General features: G+C 38.8%; 21 pseudogenes; all 21 read right to left on the bottom strand.

Annotated features, from left to right (window-relative positions):
- Positions 1 to 498: 498 nt before the first annotated feature.
- Positions 499 to 619, bottom strand: LOC122340251 (annotated as a pseudogene).
- A 657-nt stretch (positions 620 to 1,276) lies between these two features.
- LOC122340255 lies at positions 1,277 to 1,395 on the bottom strand (annotated as a pseudogene).
- Positions 1,396 to 2,051: 656 nt separating this feature from the next.
- LOC122340202 lies at positions 2,052 to 2,170 on the bottom strand (annotated as a pseudogene).
- A 278-nt stretch (positions 2,171 to 2,448) lies between these two features.
- LOC122340201 lies at positions 2,449 to 2,567 on the bottom strand (annotated as a pseudogene).
- A 668-nt stretch (positions 2,568 to 3,235) lies between these two features.
- On the bottom strand, positions 3,236 to 3,355 carry LOC122340210 (annotated as a pseudogene).
- A 1,060-nt stretch (positions 3,356 to 4,415) lies between these two features.
- LOC122340208 lies at positions 4,416 to 4,538 on the bottom strand (annotated as a pseudogene).
- Positions 4,539 to 6,790: 2,252 nt separating this feature from the next.
- Positions 6,791 to 6,912, bottom strand: LOC122340207 (annotated as a pseudogene).
- Positions 6,913 to 7,191: 279 nt separating this feature from the next.
- LOC122340222 lies at positions 7,192 to 7,310 on the bottom strand (annotated as a pseudogene).
- A 1,481-nt stretch (positions 7,311 to 8,791) lies between these two features.
- On the bottom strand, positions 8,792 to 8,910 carry LOC122340242 (annotated as a pseudogene).
- A 2,307-nt stretch (positions 8,911 to 11,217) lies between these two features.
- On the bottom strand, positions 11,218 to 11,336 carry LOC122340236 (annotated as a pseudogene).
- Positions 11,337 to 12,001: 665 nt separating this feature from the next.
- LOC122340235 lies at positions 12,002 to 12,120 on the bottom strand (annotated as a pseudogene).
- Positions 12,121 to 12,395: 275 nt separating this feature from the next.
- On the bottom strand, positions 12,396 to 12,512 carry LOC122340274 (annotated as a pseudogene).
- Positions 12,513 to 12,784: 272 nt separating this feature from the next.
- LOC122340248 lies at positions 12,785 to 12,903 on the bottom strand (annotated as a pseudogene).
- A 274-nt stretch (positions 12,904 to 13,177) lies between these two features.
- LOC122340234 lies at positions 13,178 to 13,296 on the bottom strand (annotated as a pseudogene).
- A 274-nt stretch (positions 13,297 to 13,570) lies between these two features.
- Positions 13,571 to 13,688, bottom strand: LOC122340250 (annotated as a pseudogene).
- A 274-nt stretch (positions 13,689 to 13,962) lies between these two features.
- Positions 13,963 to 14,079, bottom strand: LOC122340277 (annotated as a pseudogene).
- Positions 14,080 to 14,352: 273 nt separating this feature from the next.
- Positions 14,353 to 14,470, bottom strand: LOC122340264 (annotated as a pseudogene).
- Positions 14,471 to 14,747: 277 nt separating this feature from the next.
- LOC122340233 lies at positions 14,748 to 14,866 on the bottom strand (annotated as a pseudogene).
- Positions 14,867 to 15,141: 275 nt separating this feature from the next.
- On the bottom strand, positions 15,142 to 15,260 carry LOC122340232 (annotated as a pseudogene).
- Positions 15,261 to 15,534: 274 nt separating this feature from the next.
- LOC122340238 lies at positions 15,535 to 15,653 on the bottom strand (annotated as a pseudogene).
- Positions 15,654 to 15,925: 272 nt separating this feature from the next.
- On the bottom strand, positions 15,926 to 16,042 carry LOC122340223 (annotated as a pseudogene).
- Between the last annotated feature and the right edge of the window lie 146 nt (positions 16,043 to 16,188).

The raw sequence follows: 16,188 nt of genomic DNA, 5'->3' as shown, positions 1-16,188 counted from the left end.
AAACAGAGTTTGACTGTTTTAACTACTTAACTAATGCTTTCAGTAAGGAAAGCAAAGAGCTGGTCAAACTTTGGCCACACTAAGGGCCAGTGTATTAGATAAGTAGTGAAAAACTCAAAACACACAGCACCTGGTATTCCTAGGCAGTCTCCCATCCAAGTACTAACTAGGCCCAACTCTGTAGCTTCTGAGATCAGGCGTGAACAGGGTGGTATGGCGTAAGTGAAAGCTGCTGCAAAAAGCCCCTATTTTAAGGTGAGGCACACTAAGTGCCATTATACTAGATAAGTAATGAATGAAATACAAAAAAATACTTCAAAATGAGCTACATTAAAGATAAGAGCATTAGTTAAGTAGTTAAAAACAGTCAAACTCTGTTTAAAGAACAGCTACTTTAAAGGCAATTGAATTAAATAAGCAGTAAGGAAAGCAAAGAGCTGGTCAAACTTTGGCCACACTAAGGGCCAGTGTATTAGATAAGTAGTGAAAAAACTCAAAAACTTACAGCACCTGGTATTCCTAGGCAGTCTCCCATCCAGAAGTACTAACTAGGCCCAACTCTGCTTAGCTTCTGAGATCAGACGAGATCAGGCGTGAACAGGGTGGTGTGGCCGTAAGCTAAAGCTGCTGCGAAAAGCCCCCTATTTTAGGGTGAGGCACACTAAGTGCAATTATACTAGAAAAGTAATGAATAAAATACAAAAAAATACTTCAAAATGAGCTACATTAAAGATAAGAGCATTAGTTAAGTAGTTAAAAACAGTCAAACTCTGTTTAAAGAACAGCTACTTTAAAGGCAATTGAATTAAATAAGCAGTAAGGGAAAGCAAAGAGTTGGTCAAACTTTGGCCACACTAAGGGCCAGTGTATTAGATAAGTAGTGAAAAACTCAAAAACTTACAGCACCTGGTATTCCTAGGCAGTCTCCCATCCAAGTACTAACTAGGCCCAACTCTGTAGCTTCTGAGATCAGATCAGCGTGAACAGGGTGGTATGGCCGTGGCGAAAGCTGCTGCAAAAGCCCTATTTTAAGGTGAGGCACACTAAGTCCCATTATACTAGATAAGTAATGAATGAAATACAAAAAATACTTCAAAATGAGCTACATTAAAGATAAGAGCATTAGTTAAGTAATTAAAAACAGTCAAACTCTGTTTAAAGAACAGCTACCTTAAAGGCAATTGAATTAAATAAGCAGTAAAGGAAAGCAAAGAGCTGGTCAAACTTTGGCCACACTAAGGGCCAGTGTATTAGATAAGTAGTGAAAAAACTCAAAAACTTACAGCACCTGGTATTCCTAGGCAGTCTCCCATCCAAGTACTAACTAGGCCCAACTCTGCTTAGCTTCTGAGATCAGGCGAGATCAGGCGTGAACAGGGTGGTATGGCCGTGCGAAAGCTGCTGCAAAAGCCCCTATTTTAAGGTGAGGCACACTAAAGTGCCATTATACTAGATAAGTAATGAATGAAATACAAAAAATACTTCAAAAATGAGCTACATTAAAGATAAGAGCATTAGTTAAGTAGTTAAAAACAGTCAAACTCTGTTTAAAGAACAGCTACTTTAAAGGCAATTGAATTAAATAAGCAGTAAGGGGAAAGCAAAAGAGCTGGTCAAACTTTGGCCACACTAAGGGCCAGTGTATTAGATAAGTAGTGAAAAACTCCAAAACTTACAGCACCTGGTATTCCTAGGCAGTCTCCATCCAAGTACTAACTAGGCCCAACTCTAGCTTCTGAGATCAGGCGAGATCAGGCGTGAACAGGGTGGTATGGCCGTGCCCAAAAGCTGCACAAAAGCCCTATTTTGGGTGAGAACACTAAGTGCCATTATACTAGATAAGTAATGAATGAAATACAAAAAAATACTTAAAATGAGCTACATTAAAGATAAGAGCATTAGTTAAGTAGTTAAAAACAGTCAAACTCTTTTTAAAGAACAGCTACTTTAAAAGGCAATTGAATTAAATAAGCAGTAAGGAAAGCAAAGAGCTGGTCAAACTTTGGCCACACTAAGGGCCAGTGTATTAGATAAGTAGTGAAAAAACTCAAAACTTACAGCACCTGGTATTCCTAGGCAGTCTCCCATCCAAGTACTAACTAGGCCCAACTCTGCTTAGCTTCTGAGATCAGGCGAGATCAGGCGTGAACAGGGTGGTATGGCCGTGGCGAAAGCTGCTGCAAAAAGCCCCTATTTTTAAGGTGAGGCACACTAAGTGCCATTATACTAGATAAGTAATGAATGAAATACAAAAAAAAAATGCTTTAAAATGAGCTACATTAAAGATAAGAGCATTAGTTAAGTAGTTAAAAACAGTCAAACTCTGTTTAAAGAACAGCTACTTTAAAAACAATTGATCAAAATAAGCAGTAAGGGAAAGCAAAGAGCTGGTCAAACTTTGGCCACACTAAGGGCCAGTGTATTAGATAAGTAGTGAAAAAACTCAAAAACCTACAGCACCTGGTATTCCAAGGCAGTCTCCCATCCAAGTACTAACTAGGCCAAACTCTGCTTAGCTTCTGAGATCAGACGAAATCAGGTGTGAACAGGGTGGTATGGCCGTGGCGAAAGCTGCTGCAAAAGCCCCTATTTTAAGGTGAGGCACACTAAATTGCCATTATACTAGATAAGTAATGAATGAAATACAAAAAAATACTTCAAAATGAGCTACATTAAAGATAAGAGAACTAGTTAAGTAGTTAAAAACAGTCAAACTCTGTTTAAAGAACAGCTACTTTAAAGGCAATTGAATTAAATAAGCAGTAAGGGAAAGCAAAGAGAGCTGGTCAAACTTTGGCCACACTAAGGGCCAGTGTATTAGATAAGTAGTGAAAAACTCAAAACCTACAGCAGCACTGGTATTCCTAGGCAGTCTCCCATCCAAGTACTAAATAGGCCCAACTCTGCTTAGCGTCTGAGATCAGGCGAGATCAGGCGTGAACAGGGTGAGTATGGCCGTGCCAGCTTCTGCAAAAGCCCCTATTTTAAGGTAAGGCACACTAAGTGCCATTATACTAGATAAGTAATGAATGAAATACAAAAAAATACTTTAAAATGAGCTACATTAAAGATAGAGAGCATTAGTTAAGTAGTTAAAAACAGTCAAACTCTGTTTAAAGAACAGCTACTTTAAAGGCAATTGAATTAAATAAGCAGTAAGGGAAAGCAAAGAGCTGGTCAAACTTTTGGCCACACTAAGGGCCAGTGTATTAGATAAGTAGTGAAAAAACTCAAAAACTTACAGCACCTGGTGTTCCTAGGCAGTCTCCCATCCAAGTACTAACTCAGGACCAACTCTGCTTAGCTTCTGAGATCAGGCGAGATCAGGCGTGAACAGGGTGGTATGGCCGTGCGAAAGCTGCTGCAAAAGCCCCTATTTTAAGGTGAGGCACACTAAAGTGCCATTATACTAGATAAGTAATGAATGAAATACAAAAAAATACTTCAAAATGAGCTACATTAAAGATAAGAGCATTAGTTAAGTAGTTAAAAACAGTCAAACTCTGTTTAAAGAACAGCTACTTTAAAGGCAATTGAATTAAATAAGCAGTAAGGGGAAAGCAAAGAGCTGGTCAAACTTTGGCCACACTAAGGGCCAGTGTATTAGATAAGTAGTAGAAAAAACTCAAAAACTTACAGCACCTGGCATTCCAAGGCAGTCTCCCATCCAGAAGTACTAAATAGGCCCAACTCTGTAGCATATGAGATCAGACAAGATCAGGCGTGAACAGGGTGGTATGGCCGTCAGCTAAAAGCTACTGCAAAAAAGCCCCTATTTTAAGGTAAGGCACACTAAGTGCCATTATACTAGATAAGTAATGAATGAAATACAAAAAAATGCTTCAAAATGAGCTACATTAAAGATAAGAGCATTAGTTAAGTAGTTAAAAACAGTCAAACTCTGTTTAAAGAACAGCTACTTTAAAGGCAAGATTGAATTATATAAAGCAGTAAGGAAAGCAAAAGAAGCTGGTCAAACTTTGGCCACACTAAGGGCCAGTGTATTAGATAAGCAGTGAAAAACTCAAAAACGTACAGCACCTGGTATTCCTAGGCAGTCTCCCATCCAAGTACTAACTAGGCCCAACTCTGCTTAGCTTCTGAGGATCAGGCGTGAACAGGGTGTGGTATGGCCGTGTGCCAGCTGCTGCAAAAGCCCCTATTTTAAAGGTGAGGCACACTAAGTGCCATTATACTAGATAAGTAATGAATGAAATACAAAAAAATACTTCAAAATGAGCTACATTAAAAGATAAGAGCATTAGTTAAGTAGTTAAAAACAGTCAAACTCTGTTTAAAGAACAGCTACTTTAAAGGCAATTGAATTAAATAAGCAGTAGGGAAAGCAAAGAGCTGGTCAAACTTTGGCCACACTAAGGACCAGTGTATTAGATAAGTAGTGAAAAAAACTCAAAAACTTACAGCACCTGAGTATTCCTAGGCAGTCTCCCATCCAAGTACTAACTAGACCCAACTCTGCTTAGCTTCTGAGATCAGACGAGATCAGAGGCGTGAACAGGAGTGGTGTGGCCGTAAGCTAAAGCTGCACAGAAAAGCCCCTATTTTTAGGGTGAGGGCACACTAAGTGCAATTATACTAGAAAAGTAATGAATAAAATACAAAAAAATACTTCAAAATGAGCTACATTAAAGATAAGAGCATTAGTTAAGTAGTTAAAAACAGTCAAACTCTTATTTTAAGAACAGCTACTTTAAAGGCAATTGAATTAAATAAGCAGTAAGGAAAGCCAAAGAGTTGGTCAAACTTTGGCCACACTAAGGGCCAGTGTATTAGATAAGTAGTGAAAAACTCCAAAAACATACAGCACCTGGTATTCTAGGCAGTCTCCCCATCCAAGTACTAACTAGGCCCAACTCTCAGCAGCTTCTGAGATCAGGCAAGAGGCGTGAACAGGGTGGTATGGCACGTGCGCAAGCTGCTGCAAAAAAGCCCCTATTTTAAGGTAAGGCACACTAAGTCCCTTTATACTAGATAAGTAATGAATGAAATACAAAAAATACTTCAAAATGAGCTACATTAAAGATAAGAGCATTAGTTAAGTAGTTAAAAACAGTCAAACTCTGTTTAAAGAACAACAGCTACTTTAAAGGCAATTGAATTAAATAAGCAGTAAGGAAAGCAAAGAGCTGGTCAAACTTTGGCCACACTAAGTGCCAGTGTATTAGATAAGTAGTGAAAAAACTCAAAAACTTACTGCACCTGGTATTCCTAGGCAGTCTCCCATCCAAGTACTAACTAGGCCCAACTCTGCTTAGCTTCTGAGGATCAGGCGAGATCAGGCGTGAACAGGGTGGTATGGCGTGGCGAGAAGCTGCTGTAAAAAGCCCCTATTTTGAGGTGAGGCACACTAAGGTGCCATTATACTAGATAAGTAATGAATGAAATACAAAAAATACTTCAAAAAATGAGCTACATTAAAGATAAGAGCATTAGTTAAGTAGTTAAAAACAGTCAAACTCTGTTTAAAGAACAGCTACTTTAAAGGCAATTGAATTAAATAAGCAGTAAGGAAAGCAAAGAGCTGGTCAAACTTTGGCCACACTAAGGGCCAGTGTATTAGATAAGTAGTGAAAAAACTCAAAAACTTACAGCACCTGGTATTCCTAGGCAGTCTCCATCCAGGAGTACTAACTAGGCCCAACTCTGCTTAGCTTCTGAGATCGGGCCCGAGATCAGGCGTGAACAGAGATGGGATGGCCCGTAAGCGAAAGCTGCTGCAAAAGCCCCTATTTTAAGGTGAGGCACACTAAGTGCCATTATACTAGATAAGTAATGAATGAAATACAAAAAAATACTTTAAAAATGAGCTACATTAAAGATAAGAGCATTAGTTAAGTAGTTAAAAACAGTCAAACTCTGTTTAAAGAACAGCTACTTTAAAGGCAATTGAATTAAATAAGCAGTATGAGAGAAGCAAGAGCTGGTCAAACTTTGGCCACACTAAGGGCCAGTGTATTAGATACGTAGTGAGAAAAACTCAAAAACTTACAGCACCTGGTATTCCTAGGCAGTCTCCATCCAAGTACTAACTAGGCCCAACTCTTGGCAACTGAGATCAGGCGAAATCAGGCGTGAACAGGGTGGGATGGCCGTGGCGAAAGCTGCTGCAAAAGCCCCTTTTTTAAGGTGAGGCACACTAAGTGCCATTCTACTGAATAAATAATGAATGAAATACAAAAAATACTTCAAAATGAGCTACATTAAAGATAAGGCATTAGTTAAGTAGTTAAAAACAGTCAAACTATCTTTAAAGAACAGCTACTTTAAAAAGGCAATTGAATTAAATAAGCAGTAAGGGAAAGCAAAGAAGCTGGTCAAACTTTGGCCACACTAAGGGCCAGTGTATTAGATAAGTAGTGAACAAACTCAAAAACTTACAGCACCTGGTATTCCTAGGCAGTCTCTACATCCAAAGTACTAACTAGGCCAAACTCTGCTTAGCTTCTGAGATCAGACGACGAGATCAGGCGTGAACAGGGTGGGATGGCCGTAGCGAAAGCTGCTGCAAAAGCCCCCTATTTTAAGGTAGAGGCACATTAATTGCCATTATACTAGATAAGTAATGAATGAAATACAAAAAAATGCTTTAAAATGAGCTACATTAAAGATAAGAGCATTAGTTAAGTAGTTAAAAACAGTCAAACTCTGTTTAAAGAACAGCTACTTTAAAGGCAATTGAGATTAAATAAGCAGTAAGGAAAGCAAAGAGCTGGTCAAACTTTGGCCACACTAAGAGCCAGTGTATTAGATAAGTAGTGAAAAAACTCAAAACTAACAGCACCTGGTATTCCTAGGCAGTCTCCCATCAGAAAGTACTAACTAGGCCCAACTCTGCTTAACTTCTGAGATCAGGCCGAGATCAGGCGTGAACAGGGTGGTATGGCCATAAGCGAAAGCTGCTGCAAAAAGCCCCTTTTTAAGGTGAGAACACACTAAGTGCCATTATACTAGATAAGTAATGAATGAAATACAAAAAAATGCTTCAAAATGAGCTACATTAAGAGATAAGAGCATTAGTTAAGTAGTTAAAAACAGTCAAACTCTGTTTAAAGAACAGCTACTTTAAAGGCAATTGAATTAAATAAGCAGTAAGGGGAAAGCAAAAGAGCTGGTCAAACTTTGGCCACACTAAGAACCAGTGTATTAGATAAGTGGTGAAAAAACTGAAAAAACTTACAGCACCTGGTATTCCTAGGCAGTCTCCCATCCAAGTACTAACTAGGCCCAACTCTGCTAAACTACAGAGATCAGACCAGATCAGGCATGAACAGAGTGGTATGGTAATAAGCGAAAGCTGCTGCAAAAAACCCCTATTTTAAGGTGAGACACACTAGGGTGCCATTATACTAGATAAGTAATGAATGAAATACAAAAAAATGCTTCAAAAAATGAGCTACATTAAAGATAAGAGCATTAGTTAAGTAGTTAAAAACAGTCAAACTCTGTTTAAAGAACAGCTACTTTAAAGGCAATTGAATTAAATAAGCAGTAAAGGAAAGCAAAGAGCTGGTCAAACTTTGGCCACACTAAGGGCCAGTGTATTAGATAAGTAGTGAAAAAACTCAAAACTTACAGCACCTGGTATTCCTAGGCAGTCTCATCCAGAAATTACTAACTAGGCCCAACTCTGCTTAACTTCTGAGATCGGGCCCGAGATCAGGCGTGAACAGGGTGGTATGGCCATAAGCAAAGCTGCTGCAAAAAGCCCCCTTTTTTGGGTGAGGCACACTAAGTGCCATTATACTAGATAAGTAATGAATGAAATACAAAAAATACTTCAAAATGAGCTACATTAAAGATAAGAGCATTAGTTAAGTAGTTAAAAACAGTCAAACTCTGTTTAAAGAACAGCTACTTTAAAGGCAATTGAATTAAATAAGCAGTAAGGGAAAGCAAAAGAGCTGGTCAAACTTTGGCCACACTAAAGGGCCAGTGTATTAGATAAGTGGTGAAAAAACTGAAAAACTTACAGCACCTGGTGTTCCTGGGCAGTCTCCCATCCAGAAGTACTAACTGGGCCCAACTCTGCTTAGCTTCTGAGATCAGGCGAGATCAGGCGTGAACAGGGGTGGTATGGCCATAGCGAGAGAAGCTGCTGCGAAAAGCCCCTATTTTTAAGGTGAGGCACACTAAGTGCCATTATACTAGATAAGTAATGAATGAAATACAAAAAATACTTCAAAATGAGCTACATTAAAGATAAGAGCATTAGTTAAGTAGTTAAAAAACAGTCAAACTCTGTTTAAAGAACAGCTACTTTAAAGGCAATTGAATTAAATAAGCAGTAAAGGGAAAGCAAAGAGCTGGTCAAACTTTGGCCACACTAAGAGGCCAGTGTATTAGATAAGTAGTGAAAAAACTGAAAAACTTAAAAGCACCTGGTATTCCTAGGCAGTCTCCCATCAAGTACTAACTAGGCCCCAACTCTGCTAAGCTTCTGAGATCAGACAGAGATCAGGCATGAACAGAATTAATTTATGTGCATAAGCAGAAAGCTGCTGCAAAAGCCCCTATTTTTAAGGTGAGGCACACTAAGTGCCATTATACTAGATAAGTAATGAATGAAATACAAAAAAATACTTTAAAAATGAACTTTACATTAAGATAAGAGCATTAGTTAAGTAGTTAAAAACAGTCAAACTCTGTTTTAAAGAACAGCTACTTTAAAAGGCAATTGAATTAAATAAGCAGTAAGGAAAGCAAAGAGCTGGTCAAACTTTGTAGCCACACTAAGAGCCAGTGTATTAGATAAGTAGTGAAAAAACTCAAAAACTTACAGCACCTGGTATTCCTAGGAAGTCTCCCATCCAAGTACTAACTAGGCCCAACTCTGCTTAGCTTCTGAGATCAGGCGAGATCAGGCGTGAACAGGGTGGTATGGCCATAATGAAAGCTGCTGCAAAAAGCCCTATTTTTAGGGTGGGTACACTGAGGTACATTATGCTAGATAAGTAATGAATGAAATACAAAAAATACTTCAAAATGAGCTACAATAAAGATAAGAGCATTAGTTAAGTAGATTAAAACAATTAAACTCTGTTTTAATGAACAGCTACTTTAAAAGGCAATTGAATTAAATAAGCAGTAAGGGAGAAAGCAAAGAGCTAGTCAAACTTTGGCCACACTATAAGAGACCAGTGTATTAGATGAAGTAGTGAAAAAAACTCAAGAAACTTGTTTTAGCACCTGGTAGTCCTAGGCTGTCTCCCATCCAAGTGCAACTTCAAGCCCAGCACTGCTGTAGCTTCTGAGATCAAGAGCGAGATCAAGAGTGTGAACAGGAGTAGTATGGTCGTAGCGAAAACTGCTGCAAAAAAGCCTAACAATATTTTTAAGGTGAGGCACACTACGTGCCATTATACTACTAGATAAAGTAATGAATGAAATGCAAAAATGCACTTCAAAGGCTGAGACCCATTAAGAATGGAAGCATTAGTTAAGTAGTTAAAAACAGTCAGAGCTATCTTTAAAGAACAGCTACTTTAAAGCCAATTGAATTCAAAAATAAGCAGTGTAAGGGAAAGCAAGGCGCTGGTCAAACTTTGGCCACACTACAAGAGACCAGTGTATTATTAGATAAGTAGTGAAAAAACTCAAGAAAACTTACAGCACCTGGTATTCCCCTGGGCAGTCTCCCATCCAAGAAATTACTAACTAGGCCCAACTCACCAACAGCTTCTGAGATCGGACAATATCAGGCGTGAACAGGAGTTGGATGGCCGTAATGAAAGCTGCTGCAAAAAGCCCTATTTTAAGGTGGAGCACACTACAAGTGCCATTAACTACTGAATAAGTAATGAATGCAAATACAAAAAAATACTTTAAAATGAACTACATTAAGAGATAAGAGCATTGATTAAGTGGGTCAAAACAGTCAAACTCTGTTTAAAGAACAGCTACTTTGAGCAGATTTTATCAAAATAAGCAGTAAGGGGGAAAGCAAAGAGCTGAGTCAAACTTTGGCCCCACTGAGAGAGACCAGTGTATTAGATGAGTGGTAGAAAAACTCCAAAACTTACAGCACCTGGTATTCCTAAGGCAGTCTCCCATCCAGAGTACTAACTGGGCCCAGCTCTCTGCAGCTTCTGAGATCAAGGCGAGATCGAGGCGTGAACAGGGTCAGTATGGCCGTGTGAAACTTACTGCAAAAGCCCCTATTTTAAGGTGGGGCACACTAAGAATTGCCAGTATACTAGATAAGTAATGAATGAAATACAAAAAAATGCTTTAAAATGAGCTACATTAAAGATACAGAGCGTTAGTTAGTAGTTAAAAACAGTCAAACTCTGTTTAAAGAACAGCTACTTTAAGAACCGTTAGATTAAATAAGCAGTAAGGGAAAGCAAAGGCTGGTCAAACTTTGGCCACACTAAAGGGATGATGTGTGAGATGAGCAGTGAAAAAACTCAAAAACATTACAGCATCTGGCATTCCTAAGGCAGTCTCCCATCAAATTACTAACTAGGCCCAACTCTTAGTGGCTTCTGGAGATCAGATGAGATCAGGCGTGAACAGAAGGTGGTATGGCACGTGGCAGAAAACTGCTGCAAAAAGCCCTATTTTAAGGTGAGGCACACTAAGTACCATTATACTAGATAAGTACGAATGAAATGCAAAAAATGCTTCAAAATGGAGCTACATTAAAGATAGGGCATTAGTTAAGTAGTTAAAAACAGTCAAGCTCTGTTTAAAAGAACAGCTACTTTAGAGCAATTGAATTAAATAAGCAGTATTAGGGGAAAGCAAAGCTGTAAAGTCAAACTTTGGCCCACACTAAGAACAGTGTGTAGATAAGTAGTGAAAAAACTCAAAAACTGGCACACAGTATTCCTAGGCAGTCTCCCATCCAAGTACTAACTGGGCCCAACTGGCAGCCTGAGATCAAGAGCGAGATCAGGGCGTGAACAGGGTGGTGTGGCGTGGCCTAAAGCTGCTGCGAAAAGCCCTATTTTAGGGTGGGGCGCACTAGAAATTACGAATTATACTAGAAAATGAATAAAATACAAAAAATACTTCAAAATGAGCTACATTAAAGATAGAGCATTAGTTAAGTAGTTAAAAACAGTCAAACTCTGTTTAAAGAACAGCTACTTTAAAGGCAATTGAATTAAATAAGCAGTAAGGAAAGCAAAGAGCTGGTCAAACTTTGGCCACACTAAGGGCCAGTGTATTAGATAAGTAGTGAAAAAACTCAAAAACTTACAGCACCTGGTATTCCTAGGCAGTCTCCCATCCAAGTACTAACTAGGCCCAACTCTGCTTAGCTTCTGAGATCAGGCGAGATCAGGCGTGAACAGGGTGGTATGGCCGTAAGCGAAAGCTGCTGCAAAAAGCCCTATTTTAAGGTGAGGCACACTAAGTAGCCATTATACTAGATAAGTAATGAATGAAATACAAAAAAATACTTCAAAATGAGCTACATTAAAGATAAGAGCATTAGTTAAGTAGTTAAAAACAGTCAAACTCTGTTTAAAGAACAGCTACTTTAAAGGCAATTGAATTAAATAAGCAGTAAGGAAAGCAAAGAGCTGGTCAAACTTTGGCCACACTAAGGGCCAGTGTATTAGATAAGTAGTGAAAAAACTCAAAAACTTACAGCACCTGGTATTCCTAGGCAGTCTCCCATCCAAGTACTAACTAGGCCCAACTCTGTAGCTTCTGAGATCAGGCGAGATCAGGCGTGAACAGGGTGGGATGGCCGTGCGAAAGCTGCTGCAAAAAGCCCCTATTTTAAGGTGAGGCACACTAAGTGCCATTATACTAGATAAGTAATGAATGAAATACAAAAAAATACTTCAAAATGAGCTACATTAAAGATAAGAGCATTAGTTAAGTAGTTAAAAACAGTCAAACTCTGTTTAAAGAACAGCTACTTTTAAAGGCAATTGAATTAAATAAGCAGTAAAGGAAAGCAAAGAGCTGGTCAAACTTTGGCCACACTAAGGGCCAGTGTATTAGATAAGTAGTGAAAAAACTCAAAAACTTACAGCACCTGGTATTCCTAGGCAGTCTCCCATCCAAGTACTAACTAGGCCCAACTCTGCTTAGCTTCTGAGATCAGGCGAGATCAGGCGTGAACAGGGTGGTATGGCCGTAAGCGAAAGCTGCTGCAAAAAGCCCCTATTTTAAGGTGAGAGGCACACTAAGTGCCATTATACTAGATAAGTAATGAATGAAATACAAAAAATACTTCAAAATGAGCTACATTAAAGATAAGAGCATTAGTTAAGTAGTTAAAAACAGTCAAACTCTGTTTAAAGAACAGCTACTTTAAAGGCAATTGAATTAAATAAGCAGTAAAGGAAAGCAAAGAGCTGGTCAAACTTTGGCCACACTAAGGGCCAGTGTATTAGATAAGTAGTGAAAAAACTCAAAACTTACAGCACCTGGTATTCCTAGGCAGTCTCCCATCCAAGTACTAACTAGGCCCAACTCTGTAGCTTCTGAGATCAGGCGAGATCAGGCGTGAACAGGGTGGTATGGCCGTAAGCGAAAGCTGCTGCAAAAGCCCCTATTTTAAGGTGAGGCACACTAAGTGCCATTATACTAGATAAGTAATGAATGAAATACAAAAAAATACTTCAAAATGAGCTACATTAAAGATAAGAGCATTAGTTAAGTAGTTAAAAACAGTCAAACTCTGTTTAAAGAACAGCTACTTTAAAGGCAATTGAATTAAATAAGCAGTAAGGAAAGCAAAGAGCTGGTCAAACTTTGGCCACACTAAGGGCCAGTGTATTAGATAAGTAGTGAAAAAACTCAAAACTTACAGCACCTGGTATTCCTAGGCAGTCTCCCATCCAAGTACTAACTAGGCCCAACTCTGCTTAGCTTCTGAGATCAGGCGAGATCAGGCGTGAACAGGGTGGTATGGCCGTGTGAAAGCTGCTGCAAAAGCCCCTATTTTAAGGTGAGGCACACTAAGTGCCATTATACTAGATAAGTAATGAATGAAATACAAAAAAATACTTCAAAATGAGCTACATTAAAGATAAGAGCATTAGTTAAGTAGTTAAAAACAGTCAAACTCTGTTTAAAGAACAGCTACTTTAAAGGCAATTGAATTAAATAAGCAGTAAAGGGAAAGCAAAGAGCTGGTCAAACTTTGGCCACACTAAGGGCCAGTGTATTAGATAAGTAGTGAAAAAACTCAAAAAACTTACAGCACCTGGTATTCCTAGGCAGTCTCCCATCCAAGTACTAACTAGGCCCAACTCTGCTTAGCTTCTGAGATCAGGCGAGATCAGGCGTGAACAGGGTGGTATGGCCGTAAGCGAAAGCTGCTGCAAAAAGCCCCTATTTTAAGGTGAGGCACACTAAGTGCCATTATACTAGATAAGTAATGAATGAAATACAAAAAAATACTTCAAAATGAGCTACATTAAAGATAAGAGCATTAGTTAAGTAGTTAAAAACAGTCAAACTCTGTTTAAAGAACAGCTACTTTAAAGGCAATTGAATTAAATAAGCAGTAAGGAAAAGCAAAGAGCTGGTCAAACTTTGGCCACACTAAGGGCCAGTGTATTAGATAAGTAGTGAAAAACTCAAAAACTTACAGCACCTGGTATTCCTAGGCAGTCTCCCATCCAAGTACTAACTAGGCCCAACTCTGCTTAGCTTCTGAGATCAGGCGAGATCAGGCGTGAACAGGGTGGTATGGCCGTAGTGAAAGCTGCTGCAAAAAGCCCTATTTTAAGGTGAGGCACACTAAGTGCCATTATACTAGATAAGTAATGAATGAAATACAAAAAAATACTTCAAAATGAGCTACATTAAAGATAAGAGCATTAGTTAAGTAGTTAAAAACAGTCAAACTCTGTTTAAAGAACAGCTACTTTAAAGGCAATTGAATTAAATAAGCAGTAAGGGAAAGCAAAGAGCTGGTCAAACTTTGGCCACACTAAGGGCCAGTGTATTAGATAAGTAGTGAAAAAACTCAAAAACTTACAGCACCTGGTATTCCTAGGCAGTCTCCCATCCAAGTACTAACTAGGCCCAACTCTGTAGCTTCTGAGATCAGGCGAGATCAGGCGTGAACAGGGTGGTATGGCCGTAAGAAAGCTGCTGCAAAAGCCCCTATTTTAAGGTGAGGCACACTAAGTGCCATTATACTAGATAAGTAATGAATGAAATACAAAAAAATACTTCAAAATGAGCTACATTAAAGATAAGAGCATTAGTTAAGTAGTTAAAAACAGTCAAACTCTGTTTAAAGAACAGCTACTTTAAAGGCAATTGAATTAAATAAGCAGTAAGGAAAGCAAAGAGCTGGTCAAACTTTGGCCACACTAAGGGCCAGTGTATTAGATAAGTAGTGAAAAAACTCAAAAAAACTTACAGCACCTGGTATTCCTAGGCAGTCTCCCATCCAAGTACTAACTAGGCCCAACTCTGCTAGCTTCTGAGATCAGGCGAGATCAGGCGTGAACAGGGTGGTATGGCCGTAAGCGAAAGCTGCTGCAAAAAGCCCCTATTTTAAGGTGAGGCACACTAAGTGCCATTATACTAGATAAGTAATGAATGAAATACAAAAAAATACTTCAAAATGAGCTACATTAAAGATAAGAGCATTAGTTAAGTAGTTAAAAACAGTCAAACTCTGTTTAAAGAAGAACAGCTACTTTAAAGGCAATTGAATTAAATAAGCAGTAAGGAAAGCAAAGAGCTGGTCAAACTTTGGCCACACTAAGGGCCAGTGTATTAGATAAGTAGTGAAAAAACTCAAAAACTTACAGCACCTGGTATTCCTAGGCAGTCTCCCATCCAAGTACTAACTAGGCCCAACTCTGCTTAGCTTCTGAGATCAGGCGAGATCAGGCGTGAACAGGGTGGTATGGCCGTAAGCGAAAGCTGCTGCAAAAAGCCCCTATTTTTAAGGTGAGGCACACTAAGTGCCATTATACTAGATAAGTAATGAATGAAATACAAAAAAATACTTCAAAATGAGCTACATTAAAGATAAGAGCATTAGTTAAGTAGTTAAAAACAGTCAAACTCTGTTTAAAGAACAGCTACTTTAAAGGCAATTGAATTAAATAAGCAGTAAGGAAAGCAAAGAGCTGGTCAAACTTTGGCCACACTAAGGGCCAGTGTATTAGATAAGTAGTGAAAAAACTCAAAAACTTACAGCACCTGGTATTCCTAGGCAGTCTCCCATCCAAGTACTAACTAGGCCCAACTCTGCTTAGCTTCTGAGATCAGGCGAGATCAGGCGTGAACAGGGTGGTATGGCCGTAAGCGAAAGCTGCTGCAAAAAGCCCCTATTTTAAGGTGAGGCACACTAAGTGCCATTATACTAGATAAGTAATGAATGAAATACAAAAAAATACTTCAAAATGAGCTACATTAAAGATAAGAGCATTAGTTAAGTAGTTAAAAACAGTCAAACTCTGTTTAAAGAACAGCTACTTTAAAGGCAATTGAATTAAATAAGCAGTAAGGAAAGCAAAGAGCTGGTCAAACTTTGGCCACACTAAGGGCCAGTGTATTAGATAAGTAGTGAAAAAACTCAAAAACTTACAGCACCTGGTATTCCTAGGCAGTCTCCCATCCAAGTACTAACTAGGCCCAACTCTGCTTAGCTTCTGAGATCAGGCGAGATCAGGCGTGAACAGGGTGGTATGGCCGTAAGTGAAAGCTGCTGCAAAAGCCCCTATTTTAAGGTGAGGCACACTAAGTGCCATTATACTAGATAAGTAATGAATGAAATACAAAAAATACTTCAAAATGAGCTACATTAAAGATAAGAGCATTAGTTAAGTAGTTAAAAACAGTCAAACTCTGTTTAAAGAACAGCTACTTTAAAGGCAATTGAATTAAATAAGCAGTAAGGAAAGCAAAGAGCTGGTCAAACTTTGGCCACACTAAGGGCCAGTGTATTAGATAAGTAGTGAAAAAACTCAAAAACTTACAGCACCTGGTATTCCTAGGCAGTCTCCCATCCAAGTACTAACTAGGCCCAACTCTGTAGCTTCTGAGATCAGGCGAGATCAGGCGTGAACAGGGTGGTATGGCCGTGTGAAAGCTGCTGCAAAAGCCCCTATTTTAAGGTGAGGCACACTAAGTGCCATTATACTAGATAAGTAATGAATGAAATACAAAAAATACTTCAAAATGAGCTACATTAAAGATAAGAGCATTAGTTAAGTAGTTAAAAACAGTCAAACT

The sequence above is a fragment of the Puntigrus tetrazona genome, unplaced genomic scaffold, assembly GCF_018831695.1.
Source record: "Puntigrus tetrazona isolate hp1 unplaced genomic scaffold, ASM1883169v1 S000001001, whole genome shotgun sequence".
In the NCBI taxonomy this organism is placed as follows: domain Eukaryota; kingdom Metazoa; phylum Chordata; class Actinopteri; order Cypriniformes; family Cyprinidae; genus Puntigrus; species Puntigrus tetrazona.
Note: the sequence above shows the minus strand (reverse complement) of the source record. Positions and strands in the feature narration are given on the sequence as shown.